Source organism: Euphorbia lathyris, chromosome 2 (genome assembly GCF_963576675.1).
Source record: "Euphorbia lathyris chromosome 2, ddEupLath1.1, whole genome shotgun sequence".
Taxonomy (NCBI): domain Eukaryota; kingdom Viridiplantae; phylum Streptophyta; class Magnoliopsida; order Malpighiales; family Euphorbiaceae; genus Euphorbia; species Euphorbia lathyris.
The window spans coordinates 2,572,869-2,591,500 of record NC_088911.1 but is presented as its reverse complement, the minus strand read 5'-3'; the positions used below and the strand labels follow the sequence as shown (position 1 = coordinate 2,591,500).

At 39.9% G+C, this 18,632-nt stretch overlaps 1 non-coding gene across 1 annotated transcript; it reads left to right on the top strand.

Moving 5' to 3' along the window:
• The first annotated feature begins 1,208 nt into the window (after positions 1 to 1,208).
• Positions 1,209 to 1,315, top strand: LOC136221064 (small nucleolar RNA R71). The gene has a single exon (XR_010684855.1). It is a non-coding gene; the product is annotated as a small nucleolar RNA R71 (small nucleolar RNA).
• Positions 1,316 to 18,632: the final 17,317 nt, after the last annotated feature.

Genomic DNA, 18,632 nt, shown 5'->3' with positions numbered 1-18,632 from the left:
AACTCCCTGGATCCTTTAGCTTTTTCGGAAGCTGCTGCTTGTTCTGGAGTATTGAAGAACAGTCTCTGTTCAACTGGATCATTGAGATATTTTCCAATTTCTTCTTATTTGACAAGATATCTTTTAAGAATTTGGCATATGTCGGCATCTGGGCTAGTGCTTCCACAAAGGGGATGTTGATGTGTAGCTTCCTTAAGGTGTCTAGCACCTTTGAATTTTGCTCTTCAAGCTTCTTGTTTATCAACCTCGTCGGATAAGGTACAGGTGGAACATAGGGTGGAGGTGGTTTGTACTTCTTTCCTTGTTCCTCCTGGTCTTGATCAATGGTTAATTCTACCCCGATGGGTTCTTCTTGACTAGGAACAGTTTGTTTCTTCAGACTTTCAGCATTTTGAGAGGTGCCTGCACACTCAGTATTTTCATCAGTAGATAAAGTTGGTTGAGTTTGCTTACTAGATCTCAGAGTGATGGCCATGACATCTCCTTTGGGGTTTGGTTCCGTGTTACTTGGCATTATCCCTTTTCCCTTTGACGTAGATGCAGCGAGTTGATGGACCTGTGTCTCTAGATTTTTAATTGACGCTTGTGTCTGCTTCATAAACTGCATCATCATGGTCTTCATGTCCTGCTCTATATCTTCCTTTGGTGGAACAGGTTGTTTATAATGCTGTTGAGGTTGCCTCTGGTAGTGTCCTCCCTGTTGTTGCTGATACCTTGGTTGTTCATGCTGATTGGGCTGTCCAGTCCATCCAAAGTTCAGATGATTTCTTGTGGATGGGTTATACGTGTTCGAGTATGGGTTTTGTGAGTTTCTTTGATTATATCCCGCATAATCACAATCTGCCTGCTCACCTTTCCCTTGTTTAACTCCAGGGCATTTGATGTTGAAGTGAGGCCCTCCACAAAAATCACATATATCATTGAACGGGGGTTCGCTGTGAATCGATGATACATTCATCTTGCCGAGCTGTCTTGCAAGCTGTTCCACTTGCATGGTCAGTTTCGACACAACATCGACATCCGTCGTTCTTTTTCCCTCACTCCTAGCTGAGTGCCAATTGTAGCTCGTGCTCACGACTTTCTCAATCAGATCGTACAAGGCTTGTGGATCCAAATCTTCGGGGTTACCATTGGCAATGGATTCGATTTGAATTTTATAAATGTTGGTGACTCCATTGTAGAAATTTTGCACTTGCATCCATATGGGGATGCCGTGATTTGGTGCCCTTCTCAATAGCCCCTTGTACCTTTCCCATGCTTCGGCTAGGGATTCATCTTCTTCCTGCACGAAATGAGATACCTCATTTCTGAGTTTAATGGCCTGTCTAGGTGGAAAATATTTCATCAGAAATGCGCTGGCCATTTCTTCCCAAGTGGTGATCGTCCCTGGCTGTAAGTTCCTCAACCAGTTCTTTGCTTTGTCCTTGAGAGAGAAAGGAAACAGCTTCAGCCTGATCACATCGTCGGAAACTTCTCGGTTCGATCTGAAGGTGTTGCACGGTGTGATGAATTCCTGGATATGCCCGTATGGATCCTCTGACTGGTATCCATTGAATTGTACTGCTGCATGCAACATTTGTATCATAGACGCTTTTACTTCAAACATGTTGTTTCCTTCGTTAGGCAATACAATGCACGACGAGTGTCCTTCCATGGTCGGCCTCCAATAGTCTCGGATCCTCATAACTAGAGGATTGTTATTTTCACCTTCTTCTTCCTGATTTGGTTGGATTGGTTGTTCGGGTGGTACTCTTCCAGCCATCCTTCTTTCGCTTTGTCGCTCTCTTTGTCTTGCACGTCTAGCTCCCGCTCGGTTTCGTCTACACGTTCTCTCTAATTCGAGATCGATAGGAAAAACTGGAGGTCCAGCTCTGCGCATAAACAATTGGAGAACTCCTTCTGGCTGCACTATTTCGCAAATGGATTAAAAACACCTTGTTTCACAGAAATTTTCAGATAAATTTTGTTGCTTTCAATCCCCGACAACGGTGCCAAAAACTTGTTGTCTACCGAACAGACTCTAGCAAGTGCACTAGATACAAGTAATAAAGTGATAAGTCAAGTATCGTCTCCACATGGATTGATGACCAAATTTTACTAGAAAAACATTGCAGAACAGGGTGTTCGTGGTGTGTGAATTCTTTATTGTTAGGCATGAAATTGACTAAGTTTAACATAGTATTTATAAGGGAATCTGGGTGTTTTATATGTCATTTGGTAAGAAATAAGGGCTAATTACTGTCCTTGAGCAGGTAAGCAAAGATAAATGCTAAACTCGCTGGAAACAGCTTGTTTCGCTAACGCCAAAGAGGAGTGGAGCCATATGTGTATCCAGCGGTTAAACGCCGGATTATCCTATGACGGACAGCGACAGATCATGGTGGCAGTGGTAGAGACAGTGGCAAAGCGGCAGGTGGAAGTGTGGGGCGATGGGATTGCCTAAAGCAGCAAGATGACTTGAAATATCACCCCCTTGAGTGTTCAAGGGTTAATCGAAATTTAATCATTTTAGTTTATTTCAGTTGTAAAGTTTAGTTGACTTATTTTGTTGAAAGGGTACGAAGGTTGTACCGATTTTTTGGCCCCTGTCTTTCCCCTTTAAATAGGTGAAGCAGAGGAAGGAAAAGGAGTTCGGATTTTTAGTAATTTCTTTAGAAGTAGAATAGAAGAAAGAAGAGAGCTCCCATGGAGTCTCAAGCTGTATCAAGAACCATCGACTGCTCACTGCTCGATATGAGTGAGTAGTCCATTTTGAACGGGCACGGCCTGGCCGACCTGGTGGTGTAAGTGTTACAATGTTTTAATGAATATTTAGTATTTTGCCAATGTTGTGATCAATGAGGATTTAACTTTCATGCTTAGGCTTTTATGTATGTGTTAGATGAATGATAGGACACTGCTTTCATCTTCACCGATATCTCTATTGATCTCCCAACTTCGAAGCTAACAAGTTAGAAGGTTGTGTCAAGGGTTTTCTCATCTAGAAATGCAGTTTTATTCTTAATGCTAGAAAGAACGTATCTTTAGGACGCTAAAGATGTTAGTAAATCTTAGGAGTTTGAGAACACACGAAAGTTGACTCAAACTCACTTCAAACTGAAACTTTGGCTTCATTGGCATTATCTTGTATTCATGGAATGTTGTAAGACGAAGCACTACCTGTTCGGCCGTGTCGAGCCTGTTCTATTATCTAAATTATCCTAAAGCTATCTTATTTGTTACTGCATCAACCTTTTTACATCTCATTAAACCAACCTAACACAATCAATTTAAGGAACAATACTTGTTACACACACACGTTGTTTAGCAACAATTTCTGATGTACATTTGAATCTCAATCCCTGTGGAGACGATACTCAACTTATCACTTTATTACTTGTATCTAGTGCACTTGCTAGAGTCTCATCAGATGACAACAAGTTTTTGGCGCCGTTGCCGGGGATTGAAAGCAACTAATCTATCTAAAATTTCTGTGAAACAGTGTGTTTTTAATCCGTTTGCTTAGGCGTGCAGGAAACAAAGAAGCTATTAACCTGTTTATGCGCAGAGTTGGACCTCCTGTTTTTCCTATCGATCTCGAACTAGAGAGGACGTGTAGATGAAACAGAGCGGGAGCTTGACGTGCTAAACAGAGAGAAAGGCAAAGAGAGCGAAGAATGGCTGGAAGGGAAGGCCCAGAACAGCCAGTTTCACCAAACCAAGAAGAAGAAGGAGAAAACAATAATCCTCCTATTATGAGAATCAGAGACTACTCGAGGCCAACTACCGAGGGACACTCATCTTGTATCGTGTTGCCCAACGAGGGGAACAACATGTTCGAGGTGAAAGGGTCCATGATACAGATGATCCAGGCCTCAGTACAATTTAATGGGTTTCAATCTGAAGATCCAAATGGGCATATTCAAGAATTCATCACGTTGTGCAACACATTCATGTCAAACAGGGGTGTCTCTGACGACGTGATCAGATTGAAGCTGTTTCCTTTTTCCCTGAGGGATAAAGCAAAAACCTGGTTGCGAAATTTACAGCCAGGAACAATCATGAGTTGGGAAGAGATGGCACGAGCTTTCCTTATGAAATACTTCCCACCTCGACAAGCAATCAAACTGAGAAATGAAGTGTCACGCTTCATACAAGACGAAGACGAGTCGCTAGTAGAAGTATGGGAAAGGTACAAGGAGCTGCTCAGAAGGGTGCCAAATCATGGTATCCCTATGTGGATGCAGATGCAGAACTTTTACGATGGCGCAACCAACATTTACAAGATCCAGATTGAATCTATCGCGAATGGTAATCCAGAAGATCTTGAGCCACAGGCTCTATATGACCTCATAGAAAAAGTGGTGAGCACAAGCTACAACTGGCACTCCGCCAGAAGTGAAGGAAAAAGGACGGGAAACGAAGATGTTGTGGAAAAATTGTCTAGCCAAGTAGAACAGCTTACTCGACAGCTGGGAAAGATAAATGTCTCGTCCATTCACAATGAACCACCATTCAATGACAATTGTGATTTTTGCAGAGGAGCCCATTTCAACATAAATTGTCCCAGAGATAAGTCAGGAAAGGGAAAACAGGCTGAATGTGACTACGCAGGGTACAATCAGAGGAACTAGCCTAACTGTTATTCTGACACGTACAACTCTGAAACCAGGAACCATCCAAATTTCGGATGGACCGGCCAACCGGACCAGTTGGGACAACCACGTTATCAAGATCAGCCGAGGTATCAACAACAGAAAGGAGGACATTACCAAAGACAACCCCAGCAGCATTACAAGCAACCTGTGCCACAAAAGGAAGATGTCGAACCAGATATGAAAACAATGATGTTGCAGTTCATAAAACAGACGCAAGCTTCGATCAAGAATCTGGAGACACAAGTTCACCAGATAGCCGCATCCACATCAAAAGGAAAGGGGATAATGCCAAGCAACACAGAGCCAAATCCTAAAGGCGACGTCATGGCAATCACCCTAAGGTCTGGTAAGGAAACTCAACCTGTCATTTTGTCTGATAGGAATGCTGAGTGTGCAGGGATGTCCAAAGAAGCTGAAGGAGAACAGGAACATGCTGTTCCTAGAAATGAAGAAACAAGGAAGGCTAACCAAGCAAGTGAGCCAGATCAAGAGGAGGAGGAAAGAACGTATAAACCACCACCACCGTATGTTCCACCTGTGCTATATCCAACGCGTCTAATCAACAAGAAGTTGGAAGCAGAATTCTAAGGTGTTGGATACCTTAAGGAAGTTACACATCAACATTCCTTTTGTGGAAGCACTGGCATCGATGCCGACATATGCCAAATTCCTCAAAGACATCCTGTCGAACAAAAAGAAACTGGAGAACATTTCCATGATTCAACTCAACCAAGACTGTTCGTCCATACTCCAAAACAAGCAGCAGCTACCCAAGAAGCTAAAGGATCCAGGGAGTTTTTCGATACCTTGTTCTATTGGAAAACTAAATATTGAAAATGCACTGTGTGATTTAGGGGCTAGCATAAATCTCATGCCATATTCTGCGTATGCAAAACTTGGACTAGGAGAACCCCAACCTACTCGAATGTCTATCCAATTAGCTGATCGGTCAGTATACTATCCTAGGGGGGTTGTGGAAGATGTGCTAGTCAAAGTAGGGAAATTCATTTTGCCCGTTGATTTCATTATAATGGACATAGATGAAGACTTGCATGTTCCTATCATCCTAGGTAGACCATTCTTAGCCACGGGAAAGGCATTGATAGACGTAGGAGAGGGACAATTATTTTTAAGAATTAATGGGGAAGAAGTCATCTTTAAGATGAACGAAGCTATGAGGCGTGCGAATAATAATGATGACACATGCTGTTTCTTAGATGATTTTCAAAGTCTTTCTACTTTTCAAGAACAGGACACATTAGAAACTTTATTGGGAGAAGAGGTGAACATATGCGAAGAAACAGGCTGTTCAATTGAATCCAGCCTACCGGCACCTCCTGTCGACCCTACTGTTCCTACTCATCAAGAACCACCAGAGATACCAACTGTGCCGATGACTAAACCGGAATTGAAACCATTGCCTGCACACCTCGAATATGCATTCCTAGAACCACCCAGCGGAAGTCCGATCATCATATCATCAAAATTAACTCCTGATCAAAAGGCGCAACTCATGGCTATCTTACGAAGAAACAAGAATGCAATCGCATGGAAAATTGATGATATCAAGGGAATCAGTCCCGCAGTCTCTGTTCACCGAATCTTGATGGAAAAGGACCACCGACCGACTGTTCAACCACAACGAAGGCTAAATCCTCACATGAAGGAGGTGGTGAGGAAAGAAGTGCTCAAGCTTCTCGATGCTGGCATTATCTACCCAATATCTGATAGTGTGTGGACAAGCCTAGTTCACGTTGTGCCAAAGAAGGGAGGAACGACAGTAGTCCTCAACGAGAAAGATGAGTTGGTGCCCACAAGAACGATCACAGGGTGGAGAGTTTGTGTTGATTACAGAAAGCTAAATGAAGCCACGAGGAAGGATCATTTCCTTTTGCCCTTCATTGATCAGATGCTAGAGCGTTTAGCAGGATATGCTTTATACTGTTTTCTCGATGGTTACTCAGGATATAATCAGATTGCAATTCATTGCGAGGATCAGGAGAAAACAACATTCACATGTCCTTATGGGACTTATGCTTACAGAAGAATGCCGTTCGGGCTATGCAATGCTCCTGCCACTTTTCAACGATGCACGATGTCCATTTTTCATGACATGGTGGAGCGAACCGTTGAAATATTCATGGATGACTTCTCGGTTTATGGAAACTCTTTTGATAGTTGTCTAAACAACCTCGAAGCTATGCTAGTGCGATGTAAGGAAACTCACTTGGTCCTGAATTGGAGAAATGCCACTTCATGGTCACGGGAGGAATCGTCCTTGGGCATAAAATTTCGGAAAAAGGAATGGAAGTGGACAAGGCTAAAGTAGAGGTGATAGAAAAACTTGATGTGCCCACCAATGTAAAGGATGTGCGAAGTTTTCTGGGGCATGCAGGGTTCTATGCAAGCAAGACATTAAATGAGGCCCAGCAGAACTACACCACTACCGAGAAGGAACTTCTTGCAGTTGCGTATGCCTTTGACAAATTCAGACCTTACTTAGTGCTCTCCAAGGTTATCGTTCACACAGACCACGCTGCGCTGCGGTACTTGTTCGCGAAAAAAGATGCTAAGCCAAGGTTGATCCGATGGTTGTTATTACTCTAGGAGTTTGATATGGAAATTAAGGATAAGAAGGGAACGGAGAATGTTGCAGCTGATCACCTGTCAAGGATTGATCACCAGGGCAGTTTGCAACAAGCAGAAATTATTGAGAGGTTTCCTGATGAACATCTATATGCTGCACAGTCTGCGCCATGGTTCGCCGATATAGCTAATTACCTTGCAACTTCGCTCAAACCACACAACCTATCCACAAATCAAAGAAGGAAGTTTTTTTTCCGAAGTCAAATATTACTTTTGGGATGACCCTTATCTTTTTAGGTTGTGCGCGGACCAAATCATCCGCAGATGTGCATCGCAAGAAGAGGGACAGGATGTTCTAAGCTAGTGTCATAACCGTGAAGCCGGAGGACACCATAGCGCAAGCAAGACTGCGGCTAAGGTTCTTCAATCAGGTTTTTTCTGGCCAACACTCTCTAAAGATGCCCATCTGTTCGTTAGCACTTGTAATGAGTGCCAGCGAACAGGCAACATCTCGGCTCGAAATGCTATGCCCCTCAACAACATAGTTGTGTGCGAGATTTTTGACATCTGGGGCATAGATTTTATGGGACCATTCCCTGCATCCTTAGGAAATAAGTACATCTTAGTGGCTGTAGATTATGTGAGCAAGTGGGTCGAAGCCATAGCTAGCCCCACCAATGACACCCGTGTGGTAGTAAAATTTCTGAAAAGGCTGTTTGCCAGATTCGGAGTCCCACGAGCGATCATAAATGATCAAGGGACCCACTTCTGTAATGCGAAATTTGAAAAATTAATGGGGAAACTTGGAGTCTCACACAGGGTTGCCACACCATACCATCCACAAACCAGTGGACAGGTAGAGATCTCCAATAGAGAAATAAAAAGAATTTTAGAGAAAACTGTTGGCAACTCTCGGAGGGATTGGGCAAACAGGCTCGATGATGCTCTATGGGCATATCGTACCGCTTATAAAACACCGATTGGAATGTCTCCGTTTCGTTTGTTATACGGGAAATCTTGTCACCTGCCGGTGGAAATGGAACACCGTGCATTTTGGGCACTAACATTTTTAAATTTTGAGACGCATGCTATTGGTGAACAGAGAAGTTTGCAGTTGAGCGAAATGGAGGAATTTAGACTGTTCTCATATGAGAATGCGGTGAATTACAAAGTCAAGGCTAAGCTGTGGCATGATAGAAAAATCCAGAAAAAAACGTTCCATGAAGGTCAAAGAGTCCTCCTGTACAACTCAAGGCTCAGGTTGTTTCCTGGAAAGCTAAAGTCAAGATGGACAGGACCTTATACGGTGCACAAGGTGTTCAGTCATGGCGCAGTTGAGATTGGCAGAGAAGGTCAGGAACTGTTCAAAGTGAATGGACAGAGACTAAAGCCATATTTAGAGAACGATCACACAAGGAAGATCGATACTGTTCATTTCCAGGACCCCCCGAGTCAGTAAAAGCACGAGAACAGGGTGTCCGCTACAAACACCAATTGTAGCACAAGTAACTTCGTGTTTTATTTATTTATGTTTACTTTTATTTTTTATTTTTGTGGCAAATGGGTTGAATGTTGCTTCTTGATGAATATCTTCTGGCCAGGCACAATTGTAAAACCTAAAAATCCTTCCAGAGGATGGGGTAGTACAATTGTACCTGTTTAGTAGGGGAAGGCTTAGCGTAGAAATTTGGGCGGTAGAAATTTTTTAAGATTAGGTGGAAACGTCCACTCCTATACCCATAGGCAATCATACCGCTTGTTTTCTCCTCGATAAGAATGAACGGTTGGGGGGCAATAATTCCTAAATTTAAATCACGTCCGTTCGTCGCCCCTCGTTCTAATTCGAAAATACGCGCCTTTCTGCCAATCTGTCCAGGTGGCAATCATCGATTCGACCTAATAATGACAGATTGGTGAAAAGACGCATCGTTTCCCCTACTTAAAGAAGCTATATTTCATTAACAGTCCGTCATTCACCATATTTCTTTCTTTTCTTTGAGCTTTCTTTTCACAAAGGCAGTTCATGATCTGTGCCCTGTACCACTGGAAAGCCCTACTTAAACTAGAAAGCGAAATGAGAACCCGTGATTCGGGCAAAAACGTTAAAATTGAGGGATCCTCCAAGTAAGACAAATGCCCGAAACACCTGCCTGTGCTAATGTTAAGGCTCATACTGCGCCTTCCTCGAAAGAGGAGGGCATTCTTGCCAATGTGGATAGAGAGGTTAACTCCTCTCTCTCCCATCACACCTGATCTGTCCAGATAATCGTTGTCCTAGCATCTGGTAACCTCTAACACCCTTACTCTATCATGTTAGGGTCTGCCTGTTTTATTGAAAATCTGCTGCCGTGATTAATAACATTGAGGATAATGTTGTTTTTAATTTGGGGGTGGGGATTGTGTGTGTCACAATTTATTGCAGAAATAACATGATAAATGCTCTTAATCTGTTTGTTTAAATTAGTAATTTGATGCAGAACAAATATCCCGTGAGAATTTTGCACAAGTCCTTGGTAATTATTGTTTGTTTCCATATTTTTCTCTCCGCTTGTGTTTGCTCCATCTAGTAAATTATTCAGTGTTCTGTAGGAATCAAAGAACAGACTGTGCATGCTTTGGTATAATGGTAGTGCTACTTGCTTGTTTGCACGTCGTGTCCCCAAATTTCAAGAAGTTCCAAGAATTTTGAAATTTTTAATTCCTCTTTCAAAATTAGTAACCATTGCCTTACTGCATTCCCCCAAAAAATAGTGAGAACTTGAGCCTTAAAATGCATCTACAGTATGCATTAATTCTTTACGAGAGGGCCAGCGCTCACTATCTTTAGGGAGAATTTGCCTTGGTGCCCTGTTGAAACGGTGACTAGTTCTGACTTTCATAGGACGAAAAAGGCATTTAGTTACCCTCTCCGCTACACAAAAGGCACCTGTGCTTTGCACCCCAATGATTAGGATAACCAAGTCGAGCCATGACCTGCTCTTTCTGAAAAACCACGAATGCAAGCCATCTCCCTTCACTTATAACTCTAAAACACCCTGAGTTCTATCTTATGCTTCGAAAAGCCAAATTGTTTAAAATAAAAGAATCATGCGCTTAAGTTTTGCAAAAATAAGCAATTGAGCGAACAATGCTTAAAGAAAAGATTGAAAGTGTTGGGGTTTAGTGTCCTATAGTCAATTGTTGCAGGATACAAACTTAATGTAAATGAATAGTTCTTTATATCATTTGTTTTAATGAGATATATGTTTTATAACTATATAAAGGCAATCCCTTTTAAGCACTAAATAAAGTCTAATAAAAGGAAATCCGTAAGTTTGTTTAAAGTGATTATAAAGTGTTCATACAAGCATGAAGTGAGACAAAACTTTATAATAAACTAATAAACTTAAAACCACCCCAAGTCAAGTGATATATTTAGGATTGATATATCACAGTTGAGACTTGTATGTAACAATGTCTTCTGTCCGACAGAAAGCTGATCTCACAAGCTTCACATATATAGATATCTGGACAGTTACATAGATCCGGTGAAACGTTGTTCATTAGGATTGGGGATCCGACTTGAGATAACAGGATGGGTAGATTCATCCTTGTCAACTGTTCATCTCATTGGTATTAATAGGTATAACTAATCCTCAGACTCAAAGGAATGTTAATTGGTCATCCTGAATTACTGAATGTGAGACTTTGATCCTGTGGTCCCACGATCCTTAACAGAGATGACTCTGGGGTGTGAACTGCAAAGGTTGGGTGTCACAGGAAGTAATTTCAGGGTAGTTATACATTGGATTGAGCATTTATCACTCCCGATTAATGGGAGATACATCCAAGGATCGCTTGTGGAAGACTCGACTCTAAACCCTTGCAAGGTGATAGCTTAAGAGTAGAAATTCGGATTTCACTTAACCTATCTTTTTGAGTTGACTCGGCCAATAACAAGTAAAACGAACGTCTCGCTATATGTGACTTGACATTACCCATAGTCATAAGATTCAGTTCAAGGATGTAGTTGATAAAGGATCGTATTATACCGTAACTAATACGGAAGGGTTAACGACAGAATCAACCTGTCTTCTTAACGGACTCTAGGAGAATGATTACGGACTTGCCAATAACATACTCTGTACATCATTCCGTTATGCAAGGGATTAAATATAATTCTTGAAGAAATTAATTTAATAGGTTGCATACGGCCAGAAGTAGTAAGGACCTAATGGATCACACATAAGACTTGGAACCAAAAGACAGATGGATATGATTAATAGATGGAAGCCCAATTAAGCCCAGTAAGGCCCAAATACTAGGAGGGGGGCGAAATTTATATATGTTAGTAAGGAAGTAATTTTTATTCCATTAATCCTAATTAGATTAGGATTATGAATTAAATTAATTAAGAGATAATTTAATTAGGAGTTTTAATTAGATTAATATTCTCCTATTATTATCCAATTAGGTTATTTATTATTATCCTAAATATATTAGATATATAGTGAGATAATAATTAGGAATCCTTTTCCGAATTGGATTCTTATTAAGTAACCTATTCCTATCTAACTAGGGTTTAGATACAAGCTAATATATATACTCCCTCCCCTAATGAATTTCGACTAATGCACATATCCCTCCCCACTTGTGATTTTCGAAATTGCTTAAGAGAGAGAGAAAAGAATTCTATTCCTAAGTTCGTGAACAAGAATTCATACGGCATTCCATCGATTGATTAATCTTATTCATCCCTCTTTCTCTTTGATCTTGTGTTGGTTTATTAGAGGCAATCTATTTTGGTTGCATCTCATAAGGGTTGATTCTAACTTAATCTCACCGTGTTCACGAAAGAAGGAAAAACAATCAAAAGGGAGAAATTCGTTTTTCTTCGCCTACATCAGGTCAGTTCACTATTTCGAGGATTCTCGGAGATTGAACCGTCGGATCGTCGCGATTTTTGGACAGTAGCTTCTACACATATTGTTCCACGTTTCCACCTAAGGGATTGTCGTTCGGAGGTCTGGAAGGTCTGTTTCGGATAGGGGCAGATTGATAAACAGTTTACATCTCCTTTGAAGTTGTGGGCACTTCGTTTGCAACGGTAGATTGATCATCGAAAGGTATTTCATCTTATATCTCTTTATATGAAATAACGATTAACGGATCCTATGGTTAAAAGGAAGTAGGCTAAAAATTTTATATTTCCGCTGCTATACCTTGGCCTTAATTTCCTTCAGTGGTATCAGAGTCATCGTTAAATCCGTTATTTCATATATGAAAATATAGAAGTTTTCAATAGGATTGAATAAATATTTATGTTTAGGATTAATTGACAAATAGTATTGATTGATTAATTCTAAAGATAAATAAAGTTTTGATTAATTGTTAATTAAAACTGATTATGCTTATGTTCCTAATTATTTCGGTTGATAATCATTATAACAAAATCTATTAGTTTTATAGTTAGGTTGATAAAATTAGTTTTATTAATTCTAAATGATAAAACGGAAATCTATTGTAGATTATCCTATTTCTGAAAATCGTTTTAAAATTGTTTTAGAATGTTTTCAGAAATTAATAGTTTTCTGTTTTGATTATCGAATGAATAATTCGTTTAAATGTTTGTTTTTACCAATATGTAAATCAAAGTGTTAAATGAATTAAAATCAAAATAAATGGGACGAGCATAATCAACGTTTTATATGGTTATATTAATCTAAGGATTAATATAAAGATACAAAACGATTAGAAGTAAAATTGGATGAAAGTTAATTTGACGAGTTAATGTGATTAACCTAAATATTACATAAGCCGGTTATGTAATCAACCAATTAAATTTATTTAATTGAGTCTATGCATGTTTGGAGTTATGGACATATTTGGACCCTCTTTTAGTCTTTTGGTATTTTTGAAATAGGGCCTGCGCGTCCTGCCTTTCTACTATCTATTGTAATTTCTCCTCTCATCTGATTCCCTTCAATTCAATTGAAGTTTTCTTATAGTAGTATAGAAATTAATATGTAATTTCAAGGCGCCAAGGAGAAGACGGAGGACCTAAAGAGAAATATGTAATAGTTAGTATTTCCTTAGGTTTGGCCTTTTATTCCGTCTCTGGCTCGACTGAATAATTTAGATGATATGTCCATATCGCCAATGTATGTGAATGTATGTATGTCTGATGTATGCTAAAGCAAATCAAGACTAAGTTAGATTATGAGACTTAAATAAAATCCCTCATTAAAAAGTTAAGTAAATAAGCAAGTTATTAAAATCGGTTGCCCCTCCCTAATATTATAATTCAGCCGTCAGTACTGGGGGCCTTTGGGTTGTTGAGCAAACTCAAGCTCGGGGTCTTATGGTAACACCTGAATTATCGAAAGTTATTCTTTCATGAATATGGGGTAATACTTAAATTAGATTATGATAATTGGATGAGCAAACTCATGTTGTCATAAACTAATGGGCAATATGGTTGGGATTAATATGAGTAACATATTAGTTACTAATGTGGTTACGATATCCTTTCGCTACCAACCTAGCCTTGTAGGTGCTAACCTTTCCATCCATGTCAGTCTTCTTTTTGAAGATCCACCTGCACCCTATGGGTTTTATCCCTTCGGGTGGATCAACCAAAGTCCAAACTTGGTTAGTATACATGGAATCCATTTCAGAATCCATGGCCCCAAGCCATGCTTTAGAATCTGGACTAGTAAGAGCCTCTTCGTAGTTTTCGGGTTCGTCATCTAACACGGGAACCTCGTCATCATCTCCCACTAGAAAACCATATCTAACTGGGAGTTCACGAACTCTTCGTGATCTACGAATAGGTGCCAAACCTTCTCTCCCGTTGCTATGTCCAAATCAATCAGAATCATGCTTGCAATTGCCGCTCATTTTGATTATGAGATTTGGCAAATGGATGTGAAAAGAGCTTTCCTAAACGGAAACCTGCTTGAGGATGTATACATGACGCAACCTGAAGGTTTCATATTAAAGGATGCAAATAAAGTTTGCAAACTTCAGAGATCCATTTATGGACTCAAGCAAGCATCTAGAAGATGGAACAAGCGTTTTAACGAAACCATAAAACAATTTGGTTTCTAACAAAATTGCGAAGAAGCTTGCATTTACAAGAAAGCAAGTGGGAGCTCTATAGCATTTCTCATACTATATGTGGACGATATACTGTTAATGGGAAATGACATTGCTCTTTTACAGTCAGTGAAAATATGGTTATCCGGTAACTTCTCAATGAAAGACCTCGGTGAAGCAGCCTATATACTTGGTATAAAGATCTATAGGGATAGATCACGTAGACTGCTTGGTCTTTCACAGGCTACATACATTGAAAAGGTGCTAAATCGATTTAGCATGCTTGAATCGAAACGAGGTAACTTACCCATGGTACATGGAGTAAAGTTAAACAATCATCAATGTCCTAAAATTGATGATGACAAACGACGCATGGCTGTAGTCCCGTACGCCAGCGCGATCGGTTCGATTATGTATGTTATGCTATGCACTAGACCCGACGTAGCGTTCGCGTTATCTGTAACGAGTCGTTACCAAGGGAATCCGGGAGACGAGCACTGGATTGCTGTCAAGAACATTCTTAAGTACTTGAGAAGGACTAAAGATATGTTTCTAGTGTACGGAGAAGGAGATCTGAAAATACAAGGATTTTCAGACGCTACTCATCTCACAGATGAGAATGATTTTAAATCCCAATCAGGATACCTGTTTATCCTAAATGGGGGCGCGGTCAGTTGGAAAAGTTCCAAGCAGGGAAGCGTAGCTTTCTCTACGACCGAGTCAGAGTACATCGCTGCTGCGGAAGCAGCAAAGGAAGCAGTTTGGATTAGAAAGTTCATTACAAAACTAGGTGTGGTGCCTGACATTGTCAATCCCATTACTCTGTACTGTGATAACAATAGAGCCATTGCGCAAGCAAAGGAACCACGGTCTCATAATGCATCCAAGCACTACCTAAAGCGATACCACATCATTAGAGAGATTGTGGCTAGAGGAGATGTGAGAATAGAAAGAGTACCTACAGAGGACAACGTTGCAGATCCGTTGACAAAGCCTTTAACCCAGAAAGTACATGATCGTCATTTAACTTCTACTGGGATAAGTTTTAGAAACAATTGGCTTTAGTCCAAGTGGGAGTATGTTGGGGTTTAGCGTCCTATAGTCAATTGTTACAGGATACAAACTTAATGTAAATGAATTGTTCTTTATATCATTTGTTTTAATGAGATATATGTTTTATAACTATATAAAGGCAATCCCTTTTAAGCACTAAATAAAGTCTAATAAAAGGAAATCCGTAAGTTTGTTTAAAGTGATTATAAAGTGTTCATACAAGCATGAAGTGAGACAAAACTTTATAATAAACTAATAAACTTAAAACCACCCCAAGTCAAGTGATATATTTAGGATTGATATATCACAGTTGAGACTTGTATGTAACAATGTCTTCTGTCCGACAGAAAGCTGATCTCACAAGCTTCACATATATAGATATCTGGACAGTTACATAGATCCGGTGAAACGTTGTTCATTAGGATTGGGGATCCAACTTGAGATAACAGGATGGGTAGATTCATCCTTGTCAACTATTCATCTCATTGGTATTAATAGGTATAACTAATCCTCAGACTCAAAGGAATGTTAATTGGTCATCCTGAATTACTGAATGTGAGACTTTGATCCTGTGGTCCCACGATCCTTAACAGAGATGACTCTGGGGTGTGAACTGCAAAGGTTGGGTGTCACAGGAAGTAATTTCAGGGTAGTTATACATTGGATTGAGCATTTATCACTCCCGATTAATGGGAGATACATCCAAGGATCGCTTGTGGAAGACTCGACTCTAAACCTTTGCAAGGTGATAGCTTAAGAGTAGAAATTCGGATTTCACTTAACCTATCTTTTTGAGTTGACTCGGCCAATAACAAGTAAAACGAATGTCTCGCTATATGTGACTTGACATTACCCATAGTCATAAGATTCAGTTCAAGGATGTAGTTGATAAATGATCGTATTATACCGTAACTAATATGGAAGGGTTAACGGCAGAATCAACCTGTCTTCTTAACGGACTCTGGGGGAATGATTACGGACTTGCCAATAACATACTCTGTACATCATTCCGTTATGCAAGGGATTAAATATAATTCTTGAAGAAATTAATTTAATAGGTTGCATACGGCCAGAAGTAGTAATGACCTAATGGATCACACATAAGACTTGGAACCAAAAGAGAGATGGATATGATTAATAGATGGAAGCCCAATTAAGCCCAGTAAGGCCCAAATACTAGGAGGGGGCCGAAATTTATATATGTTAGTAAGGAAGTAATTTTTATTCCATTAATCCTAATTAGATTAGGATTATGAATTAAATTAATTAAGAGATAATTTAATTAGGAGTTTTAATTAGATTAATATTCTCCTATTATTATCCAATTAGGTTATTTATTATTATCCTAAATATATTAGATATATAGTGAGATAATAATTAGGAATCCTTTTCCGAATTGGATTCTTATTAAGTAACCTATTCCTATCTAACTAGGGTTTAGATACAAGCTAATATATATACCCCCTCCCCTAATGAATTTCGACTAATGCACATATCCCTCCCCACTTGTGATTTTCGAAATTGCTTAAAAGAGAGAGAAAAGAATTCTATTCCCAAGTTCGTGAACAAGAATTCATACGGCATTCCATCGATTGATTAATCTTATTCATCCTTCTTTCTCTTTGATCTTGTGTTGGTTTATTAGAGGCAATCTATTTTGATTGCATCTCATAAGGGTTGATTCTAACTTAATCTCACCGTGTTCACGAAAGAAGGAAAAACAATCAAAAGGGAGAAATTCGTTTTTCTTCGCCTACATCAGGTCAGTTCACTATTTCGAGGATTCTCGGAGATTGAACCGTCGGATCGTCGCGATTTTTGGACAGTAGCTTCTAGACGCATTGTTCCACGTTTCCACCGAAGGGATTGTCGTTCGGAGGTCTGGAAGGTCTGTTTCGGATAGGGGCAGATTGGTAAACAGTTTACATCTCCTTTGAAGTTGTGGGCACTTCGTTTGCAACGGTAGATTGATCATCGAAAGGTATTTCTTCTTATCCCTCTTTATATGAAATAACGATTAACGGATCCTATGGTTAAAAGGAAGTAGGCTAAAATTTTTATATTTCCGCTGCTATACCTTAGCCTTAATTTCCTTCAGAAAGAACTTCCACCAGGAATTGAAACTGATATAATTAATCCTGTTTGTAAGTTAAAAAAATCCCTTTACGGTTTAAAGCAGGCTAGTCGGCAGTGGAATAGCAAGCTAACTGCCTCGCTAAGAAAGTTTGGTTTTCAACAAGCTGATTCTGATCCTTCTTTATTTACTAAGTTTAATGTTGATGAATTCATTGCTTTAGCCGTTTACGTGGATGATATTATACTGGTTAGCAATAATATGTCATCAATTGTTCAGGTCAAATCCTACCTTCATGCTTGTTTTAGCATTAAGGATTTGGGAACCTTAAAATTCATGTTAGGTCTGGAGATTTCCAGGACTTCTGCAGGTATTTTATTATATCAGAGGAAGTACACTCTTGATCTGCTTAGTGAGTATGGCTTCCTTGAAGCTAAACCATGTAATACCCCCATTTCTATGTGTGATGTTGATATAACCGAATCCGAGTGTTTAGTTGATATTACAGGATACAGACGCCTAGTTGGGAAGTTACTTTACTTGACGAATTCCAGGCCAGACATCGCATTTGCAGTACAAAGATTATCTCAGTTTTTGCACAAGCCACAGGAACATCATTTAAGAGCAGCTCACCGGATACTTCGCTACCTTAAGCTTCATCCTGCTCAAGGCGTTTTTTATCCGTCCAACTCTCAACTTCAGCTCCAAGGGTTCACTGACAGTGATTGGGGAAACTGCAAAATCACACGAAAATCAGTCACGGGGTTTGCTGTTTTTTTGGGAAACTCTTTGATTTCTTGGAAATCGAAGAAGCAAAACACCATCAGTCGATCCTCATTAGAATCTGAGTACCGGCAATGGCTTCAACTGCTTGTGAACTGCAATGGCTTTTATTTCTTCTTAAGGATCTGCACATATATCACCCTAAACCTGCTCTACTGTATTGTGACAATCTATCTGCCATCCATATAGCCAAAAACCCAGTCTTTCACGAAAGAACCAAACATATTGAAATCGACTGCCATTTTGTTCGCCACAAGGTTCAAGCTGGAATTATTCACCTATTGCCTGTACCGTCCGCTGATCAATTGGCGGATTGTTTTACCAAACCTCTGCATCGTCCTGTTTTTCATTCATTTCTTCACCGACTTGGGATTCTGGACGTGCATAATTCTCAGCTTGCAGGGGGATGTAAGACTAAATCA